The sequence below is a fragment of the Chelon labrosus genome (genome assembly GCF_963514085.1).
Source record: "Chelon labrosus genome assembly, chromosome: 13".
Lineage (NCBI taxonomy): Eukaryota > Metazoa > Chordata > Actinopteri > Mugiliformes > Mugilidae > Chelon > Chelon labrosus.
In genome coordinates this window covers 24,406,703-24,418,996 of record NC_140346.1, presented here as the reverse complement: position 1 = coordinate 24,418,996, position 12,294 = coordinate 24,406,703, and positions in this window count along the sequence as shown.

Here is a 12,294-nt window from a genome sequence, read left to right as displayed (position 1 = left end):
TACACCCTGGACAGGTCACCAGTATATCGCAAGGCTAACACAGAGACACAGACAACCACTCACACTCACACTTACGGCCAATTTAAAACCACCAATTAACCTAACTAGCATGTCTTTGGACGGCGAGAGGAAGCTGGAGAGAACCCAGACACAGGGAGAACATGCAAACTCCACACGGAAAGGCCCAGTCGATGCTTTGCATGGTGAAATGTACAATAGCTTGCTGCAGTCGACAAAAAAAAAAACATTACCCAGCCAGAAGTGAGGCAGGCAAACCTGGGTAGCTATTTATTTGCATTCTCTAAAAGATTAATTATTACCCAGTTAGGAACAGTACTGATCTATGTTCTCTTCCAATCCACTCATATTTAGCATGAGGCCCACATTACCAGTTTATTTTATTGCTTCCATCGGGGCCTCAGTTCATAAATCAGCAATACATTATAAAAATTGGACCTTCAGCATGAACAAAATCTGCGTGCATCTTCCAGTACTTATCTTAATTAGTCTTAATCTTTCATCGCATGTCTGCAGTCCAATCGAATCGGGAAGCCCGCGTACTCATGCATCACTTAAAAGAGCTGCATTTGAGGCGTGCTTCCTCTTTTAAGACCCAGCAAAAGACGTCTTCCAGAAGGGACTCGACCTCTGACGGCTTTTAGATGACGTATTTTTAATTTATCATCAAAGAAATGTAGTTAAATTCTGCATGTATAAACTAATATTGGGAAGTTAAATAAAGGAAACAAAAACAACCACACGAAGAGCCTAACATGCAGTCAGGGCAGGTGCTTCCTGGAGCTATGCCAGCCTTGTATTTCTGGTGCATTTCATCGTCTCTTTGGACTCAGTTTATCATTTTTTTTTCTCCCCAAACACTCAGCTTCTTGTCAAGTGATTTCCTTTTTTCTTTGCTTTTTTTTTTTTGAAGTCTGTCAGTCAAACAGGGCTTTTTTGTCTCTGCCAAGTTGACTTTCAGCGCTAGTTCTGACTGGAGGCCTATAGGCATAATGAGTCAGCACAAAGCTGCCCTAATAATAGGAGAGACAGAAAGAAATATGAAATCGTGTGAGCTTTCTAGACACAGTGCAGTGCAGACTGATGAAACCATTTGAGTTAATATCAGCAACCAGACATCGAAGACATTTAAATAAAAAAGGAAAGTAGATTTCTGAGGTCTAAGCTCTGCGATGATGATGCACACTTTGCATGTTACGAGCGAGCTGGTTGTGTTAATGATAGATAGCAAAACGCATATTGTAAAGCACGGAGGATGGATAGAGTATTAATAAAAAAAGACGTCCACCTTGGAGAACGTAAAAAACAGCTGTTAGTCATCTGTCTTTGTATGGTCAATGAACCAGTATTAAATGCAGCTGCTCAGGAGGGTTTCACCTATTCCACACATCTGCTCTGGAGATGTAAGCCGGCGTGGCTTCTGCGGAAGAGTTTTCGATATTTGCAAACTTTCGAGAGGGCTGGCATTGAGCGCAGAGATTTGAAAAGGTTGTTGGGAACAGAAATAAATACGTTAATAAGGAAATAGATTCCCTTTCTTACTGTATTCCACAGCGCTGTGCACTTACGAAGCACGTCTTTGCGGCATGTAATTGTGTTGTCGGAAACTGGTAATAATTGTTGATATCGCTGGAGAATAGGCCGGTGTTTGGAAAGCCTAGAATTATTTTTCAGAGGATGGCTAATGGAACAATTTACCAGACGAAGGGGTGGAGGGGGGGTTGTCTATATGAATTTTTTGGCTCGAGAAAGACAGTCAGTACATGCAGACATATCTCGTGGGACGAAGATGCTAATGGAGCCTTGATCTGCATACATTAGCATATCACAAAAACGAACAAGGACATAAAGAGGCACAGTGTCTTTACAGCTTCACTGCTTAAACTGTGGCTGCACGGAAAGAGTGACTGAGTACGGGTACGCAGGAAGACACATTATTCCCTTTAAACGGCTCTTAGCGTAGCAAAATATTAAAACTGCACTAGAATTTGCACTGTTGCCATTATGGTGCTCGTGTACCTGGCATCTATTAAAAAGAAAATTCAGCTGCATAATCTAAAGTGTTGTCAATATGTCTTGCATAGCCAGACCTGCTGGATCAATGCCAGCAGTCATTGTCATTCTGGAAAAAAAATAATAAAAAATACGTTTGCAAACCAATCACACTTATCTCAGGTGGCTCAACACCCAGGATGAGCTGCTCCTGCAAACTAATGTCAGGGAGCAACATGAACGGTTGTTGAAATGGTTAATTCCCTGTAAAAGAAAACACACCAGGTAATCAGTACCTTACAGGTGAGGCCTCTCTATACTTTAGCTCTAGAGAAATAAACTGAAATCCTCAAAGCCACAGATGATTTTTGAGGTGGGTAATGCACAGTATTGTTGTTGAGTGACCAAGAGAACAGATAGGTGATAATGTGTAATTTCACACTATGCGGTCATGGATGCATGAACCCTGACGACATGACTTTAGGCCTGTTTAACATCGAACATTGAATTAAAAGAACATGCTCGTCTGATCGGCTCAAGGGGGAAAAGAACTGAATAAACAAGAGATGAATAAACACAGACATAGAAATAATATTTTACCGTCATGCAAAGAGACAGACTTGTCACGGTTTCTGGTGAAGTTCAACCCATATGCGGGACACATAGGGAGGCAGGAGAAGGAAGCCAAAAAGACTTTAATAAAAACTTACAAACCAAAACATAAGGCGCTGCAGGGACAGCAGGGACGGCAGGGTTATCCAAGCACCATTCAATCCAGAAGAAACAGGTTAAGACCAAAAAAACAACAACACTGGAACAGAACGACAAAAAAAATGGGTGAACATCACAGACCACCTGCCAGCCAACAAAGAGAAAGGCAGGACTATATATACACAGAGGGGTGATGAGACACAGGTGAAACGAGTGAGGGAGGAGCACGCAAGGAGAAACCAATCCAACGATCAAAGGGGGGAAAAAACACAGGAAGTAACACAAGACGAGAAACACCAAGGAAGAGCTTTACAAAATAAAACAGGAAACACAAGGAAAACCAAACAAGGTCACAGGAAATACTCAAAACTCACAACCATGACGATATTAGGAAGAACATTAAGTCACTAGACCCGTTCTTATTCACACTCCAGTACAGAAGGTGGCGATAAAGCACCACACAGTTGTTTATCAACCTCCATAACACACCAGAAGAAGAAAACGTAGTCTAGACTGATTACAGTTACTGTGTCATGTCATAAAATTATCAAATTATCATACAGCACGTTCATTTTTGTATTGTCGATCATACCCAGAAAAAGGCAACTGGACTTGTAGAGTTTTTTTTGAGAAGATGTTGGGAAGTTGAAGTTTAAATAGGAACATCTGTGGTCGTAGCCCATCAGAAACCTGCTTGACTTGACCTCGCACGACTAGTGTCCATTAACGGCTAAACTGGGGGGAAGTGCTGTTTGTCAGTCCCTTGGAACTGAAGGAGCTACTTGGATGCATGGCGAAGCATCTCACAACTGTACCCTGCTTTGATTTATCTTAAACCTTTTTTGGATATACCGTGACCCAGATGACTGAGAACCTTCACATGCACACGCCACACACAGAGCATGCTGCTGCATGAGTAAAATAAGAAGTCGACAGTAAACTCAATCAGCTGCCTGATGATGCCTCAGGCAAGAACGTCCTTGTTAGACAGCAAATACTCTAAAAATGTTCGGACTTATCGTCCAATTCCTCTTCAAAATTTTCAGCAATTTTTACCATTTTCAGATGGTAGGCTGGTGTCTCGGAGGCTGCTGTTTCTCATATCAAAAGGGATTTTGAAAAAAAAAAAAGGTAACGTAGATGAAGAGGAGGAGGAGGAGAAGGCTGCATGACATATGTGCCCAATGCCAGGCTATATCCCACCTGTCTACAGCCGGTAAGTCAGATTTATCGAGGAGCTGTGACTGAAAACTGGCTTTAAAGAACAAATTTTGTTGTTAATTAAGAATTTGTTTGAATCTTGAGTCCAATTTGTATGATGATGATGATATCATCTCTTTCAGCGGCGTACTTCAACCCATCAGCGTTGCATCACAGCCTCGAACGCCGCTTCCGATCGTTTGATCTGAAAATGATCAAGGCCTACTTACCGCGGCCTCTTCTAATCGAGTAAGTTGCACTAAAATACTTTAGTTAGCGAAATGCACACATTACGGAAACACATTAGAATTCATTATTCAAAGCAGAGAGCCGGCTGTGTTTGTTTCGAAACGGTTCGACTAAATGGCCTGATTTTGAAAATGTGTTTAAGAGTACAAATTACTTATGCTCCTCGTAATTGGACGGGAAGCAGGCTCCATTTTTGAGGCTGCAGCAATGACCTGATTTCTCCTCAAGGATCAATACATTTTATTTTATCATTTTAGGCTGAGGAAAGTATCACATTGAGAGATGACCTCGCTTAAAGGCGAGATCACCAAGGAAACCATATGATGAGTCAGAAATCTTACAATCATTCATTTTCTGTAACCGCTTGTCATCTTGAGGGTCGCCTGGGGGCTGGCGCCTATCCCAGCTGTCACTGGGCGAGAAGCGGGGTCAGAGGACAGGTCGCCCCGTATAGCAGAGGGCTAACACAGAGAGACAGACAACCGCTCACACCTACGGCCAATTTAGAATCACCAATTAACCTAACAAGCATGTCTTTGGACGGTGGGAGGAAGCCGGAGTACCCGGAGAGAACAAACTCCGCACAGAAAAGCCCCAGACGGCCGATGGATTCGAACCCAGAGGCATCAGCGCTAACCGCCACACCACCGCGCCACCTCTCTCAGAATCATATTCTCTGTTATTGCTCTATCCGCAGATATCTGCGCATTTCAAATGAGACAAAAACAAAATGTCACAAGCGGTATTTCACCACCTCTTTCTCTTTCCATTGCGAACATGAAACATTTCCAGCCACCAGACACCAGGTAAACACTTCATTAAAACAGGGGGCATGGCATCATTCACAGAATTGCATCGCTCAACAAGCACCGCCGTGCAGGACAAATAGCAGGCAAACAAAATAGTCTCATCCGCAGATACACCTGGACACAACCGTTTTTTTTTTTTTGGACACTAGTCAGAATCTAAACAGACGGTTGGGGATTAAACGATGAAAGCGACGGAAATGAGCTCCAGCAGCGTACAAAGATGAGCAAACCTAAAAAAAAAAAAAAGGAAATCGTGTCATTTTCTGATGCTGTTTATTTACAACCATATTTCAAACTGATTTGTTAATTTAATCCACTTGTGTTCTGAAGAGACAGAGGCTTATATAATGAGTGCGAGCATTTGAGGCTTTTGATTCTTACATAACTTGTGGATGATGATGTTCACAGGCTCACTGTGTCTGTGTTTTGTTTTTGTTTGTTTTTTTTGTTTTTTTTTAATTCAGCTGAATTGGAATCTCAATCTCGTTTATCACTTCGTCAGGGGAGGAAGGGAAAACTCCGAGCCGTTTAGCGAAGAAGAGGACCCGGGGTATTTCGATACTCTGTAATTGGGTTGACTCAGATGTAAAGCTGAACAAACGGAGCAGCGGGAGCAGAACAAACAGCTGTCTGGACCGTGTGATCTTTGGTGACGGAGAGTCTCTCGGGTCAACTAGCTGAGGCAAAGGAGTCTCTGCTGCTCCTGAGAGGGAAGAGGGAACAAATGTGATCACCTCTTTTTGCTTATTGGTTAACCACAACCACGTTCTATATGTTCTATGTTATTTGTGTGTATTTTGTATATCAGATAAAGTAGACTGCACTGCAATAATCCAACTTGTTCTTTGAATAGATGGACCAATCCCAATATCAAATATTTGTTTAATACTCATTTATTTTGTTAAATGCTTTTAAAGGGGAACTACTGTTTTTTACAACCTGGACCTTATTTCTGTCATATAACTTTTGTGTAATTTGTAGTCAGTTGGGAGATATTTTTACATGTGCGTATATCCATATAGTGGGAGTGACCGGGGAACCGAAACGCAGCCTCTAAATAGCGCATTATCTGCCGCGAAACTCGTTCATTTCCCCAAAATTTTGTCATCGTACGCTAGTGCTATTTCCCGTTGAGTCTGGAGTTACCTGTTATCATCATCCGGGGTCTGTAGATTGACCTACAGACCCCGGATGATGTCTTCTGACCTGGATGATGTCATCTCTGAGCGCCGCACGCACCCGCGACGGTCGGCTTGTTTACCTGTAATTTGCTACTGCTAGTTTTTTGCAACATGGCTGAATATTTTTCAGATTCTGAGGTTGTGGACGGACCATAGATTCGGTGCCCCATTCACTCCCACTATATGGATATACGCTGATCTAAATATCTCCCGACTGACTACAAATGACACAGAAGTTATATGGGTGAGTAAACGACCGTATTTTATGCCAGAAATAAGGTCCACGTTGTAAAAAACAGTAGTTACCCTTTAATCTGCCAATAATCATCCTTAAAACTAAAAAAGAAAAAAAAAGGGCTAAATTTGATCAAATTAAACTAAAGAAACAATCATACTGATGAAACGATTCATGTAAGTCCTACTTCAAATAACCAGTTTTTCATTTTTCAGCATATAAACTGCAAACATGATCATAAATATTGGCAAATCTGTTAAAAAAATAAAAATAAATAGGTGTCTCTCGCTAAAAAATACACTTTTTACTCGGTCTGTTGCCTAACCTTCCACTCAGTTTCATTGACGTGACTTAAAAAGTTGTGAAGATATCTTAATAAATGACGGACCGATACCAACAAGACCACCAACATGATCCTCAAGGTCCCGTAGGTTAAAAATGTGTGAAGTAAAATGTTTTTTTTTTTTTAAAGTGCTGAATGATGCAGAGCAGCAAAAGGCTAATAGTAAATTCTAAATCAAAGATAAGCATTAGTGATTGAGTATTTTGGTTTTTACACATGCACATGAGTTGCACACAAGTTATTTGTTGTTAGTCGACAGCCTCAATGTTTTGGCATCATTGCATTAATGTTTTATACCCAAATCCTCTTGCAAGGTTTTGAGAAAGGCCAAACCATGCATTGGGAATGACAAGACTAAAATAGATGTCCCCTAGATTTTTCCTGAAGATAGAGTGATATCGGAGAGAGTCTGGCGTCCTTCACCTCCTCGCCCTCCCAAAGGGGAGGCTCTGGCAATTATGAGGGAAGAAATCTGTGACAGGTAATGGGATTGTCTCTGCTTTTAAAGATTATTATGCTTCTCGAGGGATGAGCAGGTGGTATAATACAACTTCCTCTTCTTCAGATGATGGGCATATCATTTATATCTCTGAGTCATACCCTGCCCTCGGTATGATGCAAAGACAAAGAGGCATCACGGCGCTCTTTCATCCTAACATCTCTGAACATTTGCACCTGACAGTAGCCAGGGAGAAATGTTCTTTTACCGGATGCTAAGAGTCATAAGTCAAGACATCCAATGGAGAGATAATTGCAGCACCGCAGTGAGGCGTACTAAAGCTCAATAAGTGAACAGCTCTGTTGGCAGCCAATTCTGATGATTTTCACAAAGTAACATCTATTTTGAGGTGAGAATGTTACTCACGTTCCCACTTTGCAAGAAGAATTCACAAAGAGAAAGTGTTATTGTGGCCTTGTGCGACGGCAGATTTGGCTGCATTAAATTGCCACAGACAGGATATACATATCCAGCCCTCGGCCGAGGTGTTGTGCAACAGTTTTGGTTCTCAAATCTGTCGCTCCCTTAAGCCAGTAAGTAATAATACTGGAAATGAAGTGCAGGTTTTCTTTCGTTCTTTGCTCCAAGGTATTGGGCACGATCGTATAAAAGGGAATGCGTTTGAGACTAAAAACTGGAAATGGCTGCGGGGTAAGTGACAGCTTGTTGAGTCTCACAGCTAATTTTGTTAATTTTGCCATTGCCAATTAAAACAAGTGCTCTTTTCATTGCTCCCGCACTTAGAAGATTAATAACAAGGCCACTGAGGAAGGATTCTGTGTGAATGACCTACTGTTATTAAATGGCTATATAATTGACCGGGACATATTTCTTTCCCTGGCGTTGTCAGGATTCTGCTAAGTATCAAAAGATCTTAATTTGCCAAGAAAATGCTTTTTTTTTTTTAACATTATTATATAATGACATTGTTTCCTCCTATTGTGCAGGAACAGGATATGCAGAGCATGTCATGTAATTTCACTCTAGTCCCTTCACTCACGCTGTTGCTGAAAGTGTCTACAGTTCCTGCAGTTCGGCTCACTGAACATAAACTGCTTCCCAAATTTATCTTCATACAATTAACACCAAGCACCGCCACACTGTGCTGGATGTACAGCAGAGAAGCAAAACAAATGAGTAAATGAAATACAAAAGCCATGATTTGTTCTATCGGGGAGCACTTGGGTGAGGAATCACAACCTTCTTTGTACGTCTGCGTTAATAAACTGAACCTGCTGCCCTGCTGTCTGTACTTCAGGCAATCCTGAGCAATTTCCAAGATGAGGATGAATCCCAAACTTCTCTCGTGCATCAAATCACAGAGTGGAAGTCAGAATTCTGCACCGCTGCTTTGCTGAATCGCGAAATGGCACAAAAAGACCAATTACAAGAAATCATCAAAATTTGCATTTCCGCCTTCACATGGAGCGCAGACATGCTTTCCATCATCTCGGAGATAATCAGAGGGTTATGGGAGTATGCAAATCCTGTCTACGTGTGTTTGGGGGAGGAGTGGGAAAAGGCTAATGATCATGTTCCCTGAGGTGCTGCTGCAGGAGTTGCACCTCGCTTACTCCCTACCACCTCTGTGAATATTACAACGTGGGGAGGTGGTAGGGAGTAACTGAGGTGCTGCTGCAGGAGTTGCACCACAGTTACTCCCTACCACCTCTCCACGTTGTAATATTCACAGACAGGAAACTAAGAAAGTTTGGGAAACCGCAGCCCTGCGATAGACTGGCGACCTGTCCAGGGTGTACCCCCACCTCTCGCCCGATGACAGCTGGGATAGGCCCCAGCAGACCCCCGCGACCCTTAACAGGAATAAGCGGGTACAGAAGATGAATGAATGAATGGGAAACTGCATGTGCCTAGTTGTATGATCAAACAATGCTGCCGGTTTTCCACATTAGGTCATTCTCTTAACGTTGCTTTCACTGTTATTGTGAACTCGAAGATTTCGCAGTAGAAAATGACCTTTACCTCCACAATATTCAGCGGTACTCTCTCAAATAAAGGTCACACTAAGTCTCCATCCATTTGAGAAAACATGCAGCCACAACATGTTTCTGGATTTTGCCGCTTTAGCAACAGTACTATTAACAGTATGTGAAAAATAACAAACCAAAAAAAAAAAGCACAAGGCATGGCTTCTTTTCCGACTTTTATCTGCGGCTGAAATGCAGTAAAAAAGGGGAGAAACTGATAGGATGATTGGACATGAGCAAGAGCTGACCTCAGTAGGAAGGTAGAGTCAACTCTCTTTGGATGTTTACAGAGCGCAGAGACATGATTCGGCGAAGAAAGCTTGAATAATTCAAGGGGCCCTGAGTTGGACTGGACCCTGGAACATTTCAGGGATAACAGATAGTCAGTGTATTAAAGCTTCTGTTTAGCTGTTGTCAAGGGGCATAAAATCTCTTGCTGTGGCTCTGACGGAGCATGACCAACTACGAGGGGAAGAACCTGAGGAAATTGCTTGGCTAAAACATGCCTCGGATACTTAGCTCCCTGAGGCATGACCCTGACCGAGACAGATGGATGGACAGGTTTTTAAAAGCAAAGAAAAAAGACTGAAAGGGGTTCAGTTTTTACTTTCCTGAACTCTCCAACCTCCAGTAACATGTCATCCAGTTAATTGATAACTAGGTTAATAGCATAAAATTCGGTGTTTATTGAGAAAATACATCAGCTTCCTCTAGGAAAGTGTTGGAATCTATCATCAAGCCGTCAAAGCAGAGACAGTGCCACAGTGAATTTATCACAGTGACATCGCCTTTTGGCTTTCCTGCTCTCTTTTAATAGCTCGGGCCTGTCCGTTCAGCCATGCTGTGAAAGGAGGTGTTTACTTTAAGTCATAACAGCGTCTCAAAATCTGTCGTCTGAGTAAGGACCGACTTTTCAGACGGGCGTTTATTAATGCGATTTGGACGAGAGAGTTGTGTCTGTCAATACGAGCGGCATCTTGCTGGAGATGAAAAATTCCGAGGCCGCGACGCTTTTAATCTGGCCGAGACTTTTGTGAGGCGCACATCTTGCAGTTGTTATAAAAAAAAAATGAAAAACACACACAGATGTAAGCGAGCTTACCCGCAACACCCTGAGGAGGAAGGCGGCGTCGTAGCTGTTGAAAATAAATGCAGACTTAAGTGGAAGGCGGTGAGACATGAGATGCATATGGAATGAAATGCGCCGCGCTGTGAGCAAGTCCTCATAACATGGACCAGGAAGAGGATTAGACATTCATCACCGAAATTTACTGATCACTTGTTGTGCCTGCTGCATTTTTATCCTCACTTCGTACACACACACACCGACTTGGCAATAAACCCGATGCCGACCGCTGCAGCTGCGCGGTCGAGGCCTTGCAGGACAAGATGTGAGAAACGCAGGGTGTTCTGTGAAGTCATATCTCTCTGCACTGACCTTGTTTACAGGTCTTAAAGAACAGCAGGACGCCCTTGAACGGAGGACACATGCTTTATGGTGAAATTTCAGCGTTTGAAGTTTAGGTTTAAGTTTTGAGTTGACAAAGGATCTATTTGAAGACTTGGATGAGAAATCTTTGGAAGGACGCGGGGAGAAAGAAGGAATACATCAATTTCTGTGTGGGCTGGTGATAAAATAAATAAATAAAAAAAACAATAAAAGAGCCCAACACTCTTTGGACAGTTGAAATTATTAGCGGGTTATGATAGATTTATTGTATTAGCATGTCTGCTGGCAAACATGCAAAAAGAAATGTCATAGATAAGACATACAAGCTAGATAATCAGGAGCTCATATGTAATAATCCCTACAAAGCAATTAGTTTAAGATAATGTATCAGTTCCTGTCGTAGTATTTGTCTGCGTTTAGAAGCTATTCTTTGACAAAAGCTGACGGACTAACGTCACACGTCACGGGAAGAGGGGGCAATAAATCCTTGTGAATGTCATCTTGCACAGAGCTTCCACCCTGGTGGTGTTAACAAGACACGAGGACTAGCTGTGAAAGGTCAGCGAGAGTGCAATCGAGGATGTGGACACTCGATTTCCAGCGCAGCACCGAAACTTGGCTGCACCTCATTTCAATAGTGCCTGTGTTCTATATGGAGGGGCAGATGCTGAACACAGCTCGTGTGATTTGTTTTTTGGGTTTTTTTTGCATCACAGGACAGCATATAACATGCAGGGGAAAATCTGGTGGCTTATTATCTAGTTTATCTTAATAGCAGGCGCTTGGTATTCAGATGTGCAGCAACACAAATCTTGTTAATCACCTTCGCAAACACTGCATCTACAGTGTGCCATAAATCAAAGCAGGATACAGTCGTGCTTCCATCAGTAGGTCCTAATCTGAATGTGTCATTCGGTGTCAACTCAGGGATAGAAAATCCATACATCTTCTGCAGGGTATAGTTTGCTCTCCTTGTTTTGCTCTGCCCCGCGTCACATGGGGCAGGGCAGGACAACGTTAGCCGCAAACTAGAGCAAGTATCACAATTAATATGCACGCTGTTACATTTTAGGCTCGCAGGAGTTAAGCTTCTTAATGGCGGTGAAGCTAAAAAAAAATTATGTTTTATGACCATTATTAACTTGAGGACAGATTCATTTGGCTAGAATGACATCTGCAGAACCACTCTGTGAGGCTACTGTTATGTATCATCTCTGCCTGGATGGGAGTGGTGGACAGTGGGTGTTCAGTGGAACATTACTGCCATCTAGTGTACCTGTTGGGTAACTGCTCACAGGCCTGAAGACACGATTTTGATCCATATATTGCATTTTATTGATTGAAACATTTAAAATAAGCTATGGCACAACTGTCCATGGCACTTGATCCCATGTGGACTCCATCTGAGCTTTTAAAATGTGAACAACTAATGAGCTGGGAACATCTTGCATGCGATATGAGTGCATGTGCATGCATCATTGTGATGTGACAATAAAATGAAAGTAAAATAACAAAAGCTGTATTTGTTATCGGTGTGAAAACAAACTGAAATGTACAAAGAGTTTAGGGACTTGTCATACCTCAATTTCCTTCTCCACAGTTTCTGATAACACTGAAAC